Genomic DNA, 12,456 nt, shown 5'->3' with positions numbered 1-12,456 from the left:
TAAAACCTGCCTCCTACATTAGAAAGGGCTAAATACCGGTCGGTAACAGGGAAATTACCGATTTTCGGCCGTTACCGACCGGTATTTAGCTACCTACATATGGCCCTAAATATTTTCCCGCTGAAAACACTTTTTTTTACTCCATTTAGACTGTCATTAAAACTGAGGCTGACAGGAAACTAGCGTGAAGTTTCTCCCTGGGAAGATATTGGTACCACTGGGACCCGTATTTCCCCAGGGTGGATTTCAAGATGGATTCTGAATTGTGACCCTTGCAATAGGGGATAATGTTGGGAAGCGGTGCTTCCGCGCTGATTATTACAGGTTTTCCCTCCTTACCAAGCCTTTCTCCCCAGGCACTTTTGCCGAGTTTACCTGCTGATATGTGTGCGCAGAAAAGAGAAATGGCCGTGTTTTAAACACGCATCTTGCAATTCTGACGGAGGTGGAAGTACAATCCATAATTTAGAACACAAAGTTAGTGCCGAGGAAACCTCTGCCGATGGTGAACTTGCAGAAAAAAAACTTTGCCCATATATGCCATTGTACCTAGAAAAGATATTTAAAAGAAAAATTGCAGTGACCAAGTCTGCATTCGCTTTCCATCTTGGTGGGTTCAAAAAGAGAGAATATTATGTCGCAGTGAGGTAAAAATTATAGCATGATTATCTTGCAATGCACAGAAAATTACTGCGCGTGTGAACACGAAGGTAAGGCTGGAAACGTTGCTAGTTTTGCGAAGGGTGAAACTCAAAAACGGCGCAAAATTTTGTTAAAAAAAAAAAGCTTAATACCTCCATATTTTCTGCCCTTATTACAATTCGTCGTTCTTTGTGCCAGGCAAGAGAGGGGTCCCGTGCGCCAGCCTCATACATCTAAGGGTTAAATTGCTTTGACCTGAGTCGTGACCTAAAGAAGAGGGGTCTTTAGTCCTTTCTCTGTGTTCACCATGCAGAGGCGTAGCTAGAGCTTGTGGCGCCCGGGGCTGTCCCTCAGATTGCCGCCCCTGGAGAGAGGGGGGGGTGCTGGGGAAAAAGGATGGCGAGCACTTGAAAGAGGTCCGAGAGACACATAGTATTGCCGCTAATAGTTACCTCGATCATGCAAATTACATGCACATACATGACGCGGTCCAAGGCTACACAGTTGAATAGACCAGTGACTGGCAGTACAAAAGAGAATACACAGACTGCATGATCCATCTGGGGACTTGTGACATGGGACATGGATGACATGTGACTCCTACACTTTTAGTCCTTTGGCTTATGTAAACATTTTCTATACTCTGATTTAAAACACGTATGATTGATTGTCTCTGTGTAATGTGTGTGTGAGGCTTTTTAAGATTGCATGCAACTAAGGATGTAAAATCGTAAACCTAAAACAATACATATGTGAGATGGTGCTTATGTTAAGTATTTTGAAAAGCACTAGAATTAGGCAAACAGTCTATCTGCTGTTAGGAATGATTTCTGTTTGAACGGGAATGTCCCCTGCAGGGTATGTACCTTTGCCCTGAATGCCTACTTATCTGTTAGTCTGATTTTTATTTCAGCCCTTATGTCATGCTAACCTAGCATGTGCGGAGAGGCCTAGGCGTGCCTGTGACTTGGGGGCGCACCATGCATACTCTAAGAGTGAACGAAGGGCAACTATCTCTATCGTGGGTTTAGAACATAAGACGATGATGGCAGCATATCATGCTTTAGAATCTCACATTTGACCAAACCTTTTTATCCTATTCAGTAAAAGTGTTGCCCACTGACTCCTATCAATGTAAAGTTCTGCTGTTGTGGGAAAATGTAGAACTGCGCACTAGCACCCTGTGAGTTTGTAGAGTGCTTGTGCATGTGTGTGTACATGCATATAAGCACATGCGCAGCAGTAGGACTCGGTGGGTGCATGAGCCTGATTACTGAAACCATTGGAATCCATATTGGATGCCCCCGGTTGACCGTAGCTTATAATGGTGGACGAGGACAGCTTCCCAGACAGTAGAAGTGTATTGCTTGCTTTCTGTGGCTGGAGGGTGGCGATCCAAACACTGAAGTGAGGACTGAGACAGGCCCACGTTCAGAAATTCCACTAAGACTTTGTTAGCATAGGACTTTTGATTAGTTCTTGTGCACTGCCATTTGGTAGATGGTAGGGGTGAAAGATGGGATTGCGCTTTTTGATGGGCAAGGTGAGGTAGTTTGTAGGTCAGGCCTGCGATTTGTAGGTCCTTGATAACTACCACAAAGTGGCGGATGATAGCCAGGTGCAGGAACTTAACTCTTGATTGTGTCCATGTTTTGGGCACTCCCGTTTGGAGACAATCCCAGTAGTACCTGCTGTGAGCAAAATAAGTTTATTCAAGGGCTGCCTGGATAGCAGCCGTCTGTAAATGACATTTGAAAGTGAACCACCTCAAATTACATGCATTTGAAACATTTTTGGGCAATACAGAAACCAAATTCTCTTACAAAGTAGTGAAAGCCACTGTAAATAGTACTGTATATCTGGTCCCGGATTGTGCATACACTCGCATTGTCTTTATACTTTCTGGGCTGTGCATACACCTCACCCCAATACTGCTTCATGAGCTATACAGATGTTAGCACTTCCCCTGATCTCCCGGGCCAAACAAAATCGGCCATTATTCTGCCAGGCCTTTCCCATGCTTAAGGTCTGCCCAAGGCGCTATTGCCTGACGTGTTCCCCAGTCTGCTGATTATGTTCCAGCGTGGGTTAGTTTGTCGCAAAGAGGGGGCAATTTAGCATCAGTAGGTGGATTAGCAAACTGACCACTGAACGTCTCAAGCGTAAAAAAACCCAGAGACAATGCTAAACTGACAGCGTTTGTTATAAACCATGCAAAAACAAAACAGAACTTTAGCACAGTTCACAAGATTGAAGATGAAAATGTGAATAAGACTTTTTTTTCCACAAAATGTTTTTGCTTTTAATCAAAAATAAACAGTAAAGTGCAGGACAGCAGCAAGTGTATAAATCTGAGATTTTGACAATATTCAACAAGTGCAGCCGTTCAGATATAAACTTATTTTCTGTTTAGCATGGCAGATCATACATATCACATACAAAATGCAGTCGACCTGCTCCAATCACAGTCTTGACACGGGCCCGTTCATCAACTTCCCCTACCCCCACCCCATCCCCATCCCCTGCCTCACATCAGTTTATGAATCACAATGTCCTTCGTTCCTCCTGCACAGCAGTGTGTACTGTCACCTATAGTATCTTAGAGAGGGTATGGCCCAGATCCCCCTATCCTCCTGTATGGAAGAGGTTAAGTTTAGGTTTCTCCTTGGTCAGGGTCTGAAAGTAAGGAGCTCTCAGGGGAGTCGGTTGCAGGGTTTTTCAGGCTTTTAACCAATACATCCCATGCCCTGGCTTTATCAATCGTGCTACGCCCCCTCTGCACCTCTTGGAACAACTTAGCGCCTTTGCCTATTTCAGACTGAGCAAGCACCTCCCTCCATTTATGCACCGGAGGGCTTGTGGCAGCTTTGCATGCTTTGTGGAAGTACTGATAACAGCCCACTATGCAGAGAGAAGCAGCGCCCACCTAAGGGAGGCAGAAGCAAAGGTAGAGGGGGAAAGGCCTTGTGATGACGTAGTAAGAGTGCGTCCTCTATTGAGATGGCAAGAGAGACCCCCAGTAGTTTGCAAAATACCAGTCTGTTTTTTTACTTTCGCTCTATGCATGGGGAAAAAACTGAAAAATATGCCAGCAACAGTTATCAAAGAAGGGAGTGCTGGCAATATGGTCGTAGGTATGATGTTACTTCTTGTATCACATAGCTGGATGCAATGACAGAAACAGCAAAATACAAGTCAGGCGGCACACTATGCTAATCAGATATTTTTAGGGTAAGTGTTTTAAAGCCACGTCCTTAATTAAATCGGCCACCCCCCTTTGAGAGCCCCCCCCCCCCCCTTCCTCCTCCTCCTCCCCCTCCCTCGTTTTTTTATCCCACTTAAAGCCCTGTTGGAAAACTCTAGTCTTACCTCACTTGTGACTCGCTCCCGGGTCTCTATGGCAGGCAGGGGCGAGGTTGGTTCAAACTTCTTTAGCCGCCAGACCTGTCTCCAGAGCCATCAAGCACTGACTGCCCCCAGGCCAGAATGAGCGCGAGAGCGCGTAGCGTGAAGCGCGTGACGCATCACTGCTACGTCGTTCTCATCGCGAGGGCAGGGCTGGCCACAATAAATTCATGTGTTTTTGTATTGTTGCCCAGGGCCGTCATTGGTAGCGCTCGCGCTACTAGAGTGATTGACGGCCCTGGAGGCTGGTCAGTGCTAAGTGCGCTCAGCGCACACTTTCAAACAACTGGGCCACGCACGGCACTGGTGACCGGTTGCGGCCGCGGCAGCCGTTATTTATTTGGGGACACAGTGAGTTTAACCAAATAAATTATAAAGGCCGCATCGGGCGACCAGTGCCGCGCGGCCACCCCCAAAATTGTGCCGCCTGGGGCGGACCGCCCCCCTCGCCCCCCCCTAGCTACGCCAGTGTCACCATGCATGCCAGGAGGGCCGCACCCTCAAGACAGAGAAGGCACAGTGCCCCGTGTAAAGGAATAAAGGAAAGGGAGCTTCAACACCCTCATGGCTGCTGCTTCTCCAGTTAGCATTTAGATGAGCTGTCTGTCGCCTAATGTTGCAGACTTATATTTTTCAAAGTCTTCAAGATTAATAACAGTACTTTGCACCGAGTTCTCCGGCTCATGCAGCAGGAATGAGATAAACTACCTACAGCATCCCAGTGTCTGGGAGAGTTTTTGATAAGATGGGAACCAGTGCAAATAAGTATTGCATGGCATGTTTTAACCTTAAGGGGGGAGGTTAATGGCCTTCTTTTTCTTATGCCTGGGGATAGGAGACACATTTTCCTGGGGTCATCCCTTGAGTGACGGTATTTTAATATCTGGAGCCAACGGTTCATGGCAAAGATGAGTAACATTAGGGTCTGGTGTAGTCCAGTCATTCATCATCCGCGTATTTACTTAGGTTCGTGGTACATTAATTGGTGGTCACGTTCTGTACTTAATGCGCCCATAGAAAATGGGAACCAGGAAAACCATTTGACAAACTGACACAATGTATTTAACTGGTAGGATGAGCCAACACGCACAAATATATACGATGACCCCCAGGAAAATTTACCATATATTACCACGGATAAGAAAAAGAGTATAAAACCTGCACACGTGATTAAGTCCAGAGAGGCCGAAACATGTTGAGTTCTTGCCATGTTGTTTGTACAAATATAACAAATTATCAGTTTATCCCGAGTGTCTCTGCCACCTGTTGATGAGGGAAGCGTGGTAGTGACTGTGAGGTCAGCACCTCATCTTGGTTGGGTGCCCCTCGACAACCGGATATTAAACTTTAAACAAATAAGTAGATTTTAAAAACATATATACAGATATAGAACTATAGAAATATTCACTCAAACAAACAAGGATTTCACCATCATACTAACGACCCCCAAACCTATGTGCACAACATTACACTTCGTAGGGTTACTAGGATTATGAAGAATTGAGTACCAAGTTAAGTGGCAAAGCACAAATCATGCTGCACTTTCTCTGGCAGTATTTTTTTATCAATTTAAGCTCACATTTTTTTTTTGAGAAATCGAGATGTTATGCTAATTATTTTGCAAATTATGTGGAAAAGGCATAAAACCCACAATTATTTGGTAAACATTGAAGTCACAGAATAGCTTAAATTCACTGGCCCTCAACATTGACGGTTGTTTTTCAACAATTTATTTATGAAAGTTAGTCAAAACCTAAGCATTCTAATAGCTATGGTCCTACACTGCCATGTCTTAGTTCTGGAGACATTTACAAACCACTCAGCTTTGGAGTAAAAACACACATTCTCTCTCTCCCCCTCTCTCCCTCTCTCTCTCTCCCAAATGAGTTTGAGTGACATCACAGACCGGTTCTATCTGTATATCATTCTTTAAAAGAAAAGATTGACTCCTCATTATCCATTTATCAGTTGAAAACATTTGGCTATACTGATGGACTGTGAAAACCATAACTTGAGTTTTTTCTTATTTAAAATATAATATTTGGGATCATGTACACAACAAAACCCTTCTGTCAGGTGGGAAAAGGCAAAACTTTAACTTTTAAAGTCTGGAAAATTAAAAAACTTTGCATTGATGAAGAAGTTTTAAAAGTTTATTCAAGTTCGTTTAGGAACATTTTCTCCACTCAAAGATACCCCAAAAATGGACACCTTCCAAGCTATAGGATCTCTGGACCATGAAGAGCAGCACAATATGCGGGCAAGAAAAAATTCCAACTGCATGACAAGTATGGAGGGAGTGTTAGTGTCAGAAGGGATTCAAATAGGGTGTTTGATGGGATCAAATGTCAGGACCCTGAAATATGGGGTCTTTGGGACTCTGGTTCTGTGGTACATTGGCAGGGAAGGGGAGGAGCAATGTGGCATGAGAGGATGCAAAAACTCCATGAAAAACCGGTGATGTGTGAGTAGACTACCAGAGCGCCAGTCTGCCGGAAGTTTCATGCGGCACAAGAAATAGTTTACTGTTTCGCTAGGGGCGGCTACATCACCCACATTAAAAAAATATTATGGCCTTTAGGCATAATGCAAAGCTTTGTTATGCGATCATTTTCATTGGCCGGAATACTGAAGAAATGTGGTACTTGGAATTCAGATGCAAAGGCACTGGCTCACGCTAATTTCAAAACTGTTCACTTACTCTATTTCCAAGAGTGCTCCCTCACTCTATTTCCATGAGTGCTCCCTCACTCTATTTCCAAGACTGTTCACTTACTCTATTTCCAAGACTGTTCACTCACTCTGTTTCCAAGACTGTTCACTCACTCTGTTTCCAAGACTGTTCACTTGCTCTATTTCCAAGACTGTTCACTCACTCTGTTTCCAAGACTGTTCACTCACTCTGGTTCCAAGACTGTTCACTTACTCTATTTCCAAGACTGTTCACTTACTCTATTTCCAAGAACGACACGATAAAAAGGAATTAGATTCACCATATCATTGAGGTATGTTAAGTAAATATGATTTAAAAAAATATTATATAACAGTGATACGAAGGCCTACTCATGATTGTTAATTAAGATATAAATTGAGCACAGAATATTGACAATGAGGATGTGAATTTGTATCACGATAAAACTATGTATTGTATACTTTTAAGTGAAGCCTTTTTGTAACCCTAAAGTACTTGACCACTATGTGGTCTTTAGATAAAAAGAATGTCATACACTTGCAAATCAAGTAACTTAGATGTTAAGAAAGACATGATATGCATTGAGCCAATTATCAATTCAGACGATAACTGAATATTTAAAAATAATAACACTGATGCTGTCTAATGTTTTTATAGACCAGGTCCTTTGTCTGTGTATGCAAAATGCTTTATGAATGATATGGTCAGTGAATATTTATATGAAGCTGATATACTTTCACAAGCAAAGATTTGTATGTAAAGGAATCAAAATATGTTTTTAAAAAAATGCTTAGAAATGCTTAGATTGAATTCTAAAAACCCTTTCGTGTATGCTCTTTTGATAGCCCTGAAGAAGTCTCATGGGAGACGAAACGCGTTGGCTATGAAAATGTGAAATATGACATGGAAGAAATCTTCATACAAAATCAATAAAGAAGAAAAAGAGAAAAAAAACTTATATGTTTAATGTGTCGTGTGCTTCATCAGAATTTTACTCGTTTACTGTTAACGATACAAAAGAATTTAGGTACTTGGAGATCTAACCATAGTACATAGTGCTGAACCTCCTGTGTATTTATATGTTATTGTAGGACTTTGTCCCACATTATTGAGAGTATAGAGGGTAGTACTCTCTGGTTTCGTGCACTATTTGAATTGTTTACGTTAACCACGAATATTTGTTTGGTGCGGTCCTAATCAGCCTCCACCCTCTCCCCTTGTATATATTCTATTTCCAAGACTGTTCAGTCGTTTGCTATCAATTTATGTACACTTGCAGTACAACACATAACACAACAATCTTTCAGGCGCACGGTGGTTCCCATTCCTTTGTAAACCCAACCGCTCACACACAAGAAAAGTACACATTGTCTGTACGAGTTCGTGATAGCCATCCATTGTAGACAGTGACCGCTCAAACACACGAACGATAGACATTGTCTGTACAGAGTTCATGTTAGCCATCCATTGTAGACAGTGACCGCTCACACACAAGAACGATAGACATTGTCTGTACAAGGCTCGTGATAGCCATCCATTGAAGACAGTGACCGCACTCACACACGAGCGATAGACATTGTCTGTACAAGGCTCGTGTTAGTCATCCATTGCAGAAAGTGTCCACCACCCTATACACATAATGGAGATTCCTGATGGTGTCCCTGCAACTAGAGGTTTAGGGCTTATACCAGGCAGACTGGGGCTTTCAGGGCTTCGTCCCATACTAAGACCCCGAGCTCTAGGTGTCGAGTGCATCTGTAAGGTACTAGAATGAAAAACACACTCCCGCTTTCTACCCGAGTTTGCATTGTAAGGGTCGTGGTTTGTGGTCCCCTTTGCTACACCATGTCACTAAGATGCTGCTCTTTCAGCTCCATTGGAAGAAACTGCTTGAAAATTCATGCTTAAAGAAATTAGTTTTCCATTTACCCCCATGCCACGGTTTCCAAGGTGACTAGAGCTATTTTACATTCAGCTTGCCATGGACTAGTTCTTATGTGGCATGTACTGTTTTGTTTACAAGGACGCTGTCTGCACGTGTATATTGTTGACTAGGTATGGTTAGTCAATAATGTTAAGTACTTTTCCTTTCAGAAAATATTCTCCAAGGAGGCAGGCTTCCTGAACCGAGCTCCCCTGGCTTTAGTTCCTTCTCTAGACTACAGTCACTGCTTCTGTGCTCCACAGAGTTCTAACCTCCTTTAAACCTCAGCGCCTTATTGATGAAAACATTCCGGAGCGCCAATCTCACCCCGGGGCTCCATTGAACCTTCCCGGAAGAGGCGCTCTTGTGAAGCCGTGACTTTTGACCTCTTCTATATTGAATTTCCCAGCCAGTTATCGGTGACTTTAATGTTTTGCTCAGCCACAGCTTCCCACTTTACTGATTTCTAATGCCACTACAAAGAGGCTTAACACAGAAAACATTCAATGCACTTAACACATAGACGCCCTGCATCCTTCCAGTAGGGAAGCAGTAGAGGATGGGCCGCGTGTGCGCCTGGTGTGTCTGAAAATGAAACAGGCAACATCTGACTCATTCTCATCCACCCTGGAGATGCATCCTTTCAACATTTTTGAACTGGTTGCTACATCTGTGCATTATATGCCTGATGGTAGTTCAGGGGCAACATATCCATTCCTTATAAGCCTCACTTTTCTGCTGCTTTTCCACTTTCAGTCTGTTGTCAGTGGAAGCAAAAACACATTTTTGGGGTATCTGCTGTCAACTTTCATGGACTGAAAAATGTCAGAAGCATCACACCATAGCCCACATAGCACCGTGAGATTAAGGGCCTCCATGCGAGTCATGAGCAGTTTGTCCTAATGATACTCTTATGGGTTGCTAACAGCCAATAAAAATAGTCCTTAAATACGAGCCTATTCGTAATTGAATATGTCGCCAATCAGACTGCTGACACAATAGCACTTTTAGAACTTGTAGAAATTGGCCCCTTTATTAAGGCCATTCTGAATCGCTGCTAGGAGCTAATCAAACTCACTTAGAGTTTCTGATGCCTCCCTAGAGCACATTTTCGAATTAATAAATCAATCAGGATTTTGTGGAGTGCAACTACTCACCCGTAAGGGTCTAAAGACACTGCCAGGGGGGGGGTCTACTGTTCAGTCAAAGAGCCAGGTCTTGAGGTCCTTCCTGAATTGAAGCAGAGATTGTGATTGCCTGGGATGCAGAGGAAGGGAGTTCCAGGTCCTTGCAGCGAGGTAGAAGAAGGATCTTCCTCTAGTGGTGGTCGTGCGGATCTTTGGGATGGCTGCCAGGGTCTGATGTGCAGAGCAGGGATGTTTGGTGGGGGTGTGGTAGGAGAGGCCTTGGTTGGGGTATGCGGGTCCAGTGTTGTGGAGGGCTCTGTAGAAGTGTGTGGGAAGCTTGTTGGTGATCCTTTTGTTAACCAGGAGCCAGTGGAGGTCTCTCAGATGGTCAGTGATGTGGCTGCAGTGAGGGATGCTCAGGAGAGCATGAATGTAGGCATTTTTCTCTGTTCGGGTACAAAATCATCCTTTACCTCCACTCTGACTACCGAACTGGTTGCAATGCATGTTCTCTGAAATAATGACACTGAACCGTAAAATACATCAGCCTTTGTATTGAAGACTGCTGTACAAACATTGTAGTTTTACTGCTATTCTTTGTCAGCTTGTATTTGACATATATAAAATAATAACATTTGCACTACAAATAACTATGTCCTTATTGTGGGGAAAATGTTTGCTTTTGGCATTGGATTATTGCTGAACGAAGTTTTGGACATACAACTCCACAGTTTTGAGGAGCACAATAAAACTTTTCATGAAAGATTCTAAAGGGTTTTTTGTAAATCACAGAATTTATATACTGTTTGCACTAAAGTGAATGACAGCAAAATAACTCTATTAATCATATGACACAGAGGTTATTTTCACAATTTAGATTGTTTTTCATCATCTTTATTCAAAAATTACTCAAATATTAAGGAAAAAACAGGATGACAAATCCAAGATACACGTTTTGTCCCTATTCATGGGACTTCTTCAGGGCTGTTAGACATAAAAACATACAAACAAACAATACATTAGAAAAACAATCGAACAAAAAACTTTAACAAAAACAAATATTTAACTGAAAGGAGTTGTTAACCAATCCCATTCCTTATATTCCATCAGTTTAAAGACAAATACTTATCCAAATAATACATGAGAAAATATTTTTTAATAACTCCTTTCAGTTAAATGTTTGTTTTTGTTAATGTTTTTTGTTTGATTGTTTTTCTAATGTATTGTTTGAATGTTTTTATATCTAACAGCCCTGAAGAAGTCCCATGAATAGGGACGAAACATGTATCTTGGATTTGTCATCCTGTTTTTTCCTTAAATTTGAGTAGTTTTTTAATAAAGATGATGAAAAACATCTAAATTGTGAAAATAATCAGTGTGTCATATGATTCATAGAATTCTTTTGCTGTCATTCGCAAACAGTATATAAATTCTGTGATTTACAAAAGATCCCTTTAGACTCCTTCATGAAAAGTTTTATTGTGCTCCTCAAAACTGTGGAGTTGTATGTATAGATTTGGGTTTTTACGGTTGGCCCAAAAGAGTGAGCACATTTGATAACATCTGAGACTAATGGAGTGCAGGCAGAATTTAGGCCATAACAGTTCTTTTGTTGTGATGAAGTTTTAGACATGTTTGTGCTATTTTCTAAATGTACCTAATTTTATTGAAAATATACTTAAAGAGGTAAGATTATGAAGTTAATGAATTTTGCCTGTGAACACATATTCATCAAGGATCTAGTTCTAGTTTAGCTGATGACACACGTTTTAATGTAAACCACCATCTCTCTCTGCTCTTCATTTCCCAAGTCAGTATAATGTGAAGAGCAGAAAAGCATCCATCTTCAGTGCTCCTCACAGCACTGCAAGTATGACCCTGCCTTCCTTCTCAGCATATTGCTTGTGTATGAGAAGCTAGATCCATCTTCAGATGATCTCCAAACTCATTCACTCATTTGTCGCCATGTTGAAAATGCAAATCAGCATGCCAGATGTGGTAATGGTTTTTGAAGCTAGCGCTTCACCTTCATGAAAAATGGTCAAAATATAAGTACTTACCAACGTACCCAAACATTAACCTCGGTGCTTAATTTGTAAACAAAACGAAGTGCCGGGGCCCTCATCAGGAGGCCACGCGGTTTGCACCACACATTACTGCTGTGCTTACGCAACTAATAACTATCACATTGCTACAAGTGTGACAATTCAGACTGTTCGAGGCTGCTAAAGCTTTAGGAATGGCTTGGCGTGGCAGGTTTTAGTTGTTTTTAATGTATATCGAATTAACAGTTTTTCTGCTCATCTTTAAATTACACAACCAGCGCCACCATGTGGCAGCTCTCATTAGTGCAGGTTTCGGCATTTAAATGCCAGAGCCGAGCACCAGAAACCACCGGCTCAAACTAAGCAATGATCAACCTATTTTTAGCAGGTGATATAAATGAAATGCCATTGCACCCTGCATGGAAAGCAGGACATAGGAAATGCACTCTTTTAGCCAATGCTTGATTTTCAGAATCGGCACTTATTTTTCCTCATCAGACATTCACACAGTGCAAGAGAAAGGACACCATAGGGGAGAATGAAGAAGGACAAGAAAGACGGAAAAAACAATATAAAGATTGAAAACAGGAATGTGCAAGTTTTAGATAAAGGGGCAGGGAG

General features: G+C 42.2%; 1 protein-coding gene across 1 annotated transcript in view; it reads right to left on the bottom strand.

Annotated features, from left to right (window-relative positions):
• GRIK3 (glutamate ionotropic receptor kainate type subunit 3) overlaps positions 1-12,456 on the bottom strand; it is a 1,116,666-nt gene that overhangs the window by 755,040 nt on the left and 349,170 nt on the right. The window lies entirely within an intron of this gene.

This window comes from Triturus cristatus, chromosome 3_2, assembly GCF_964204655.1.
Source record: "Triturus cristatus chromosome 3_2, aTriCri1.1, whole genome shotgun sequence".
NCBI classification, from domain to species: domain Eukaryota; kingdom Metazoa; phylum Chordata; class Amphibia; order Caudata; family Salamandridae; genus Triturus; species Triturus cristatus.
Note: the sequence above shows the minus strand (reverse complement) of the source record. Positions and strands in the feature narration are given on the sequence as shown.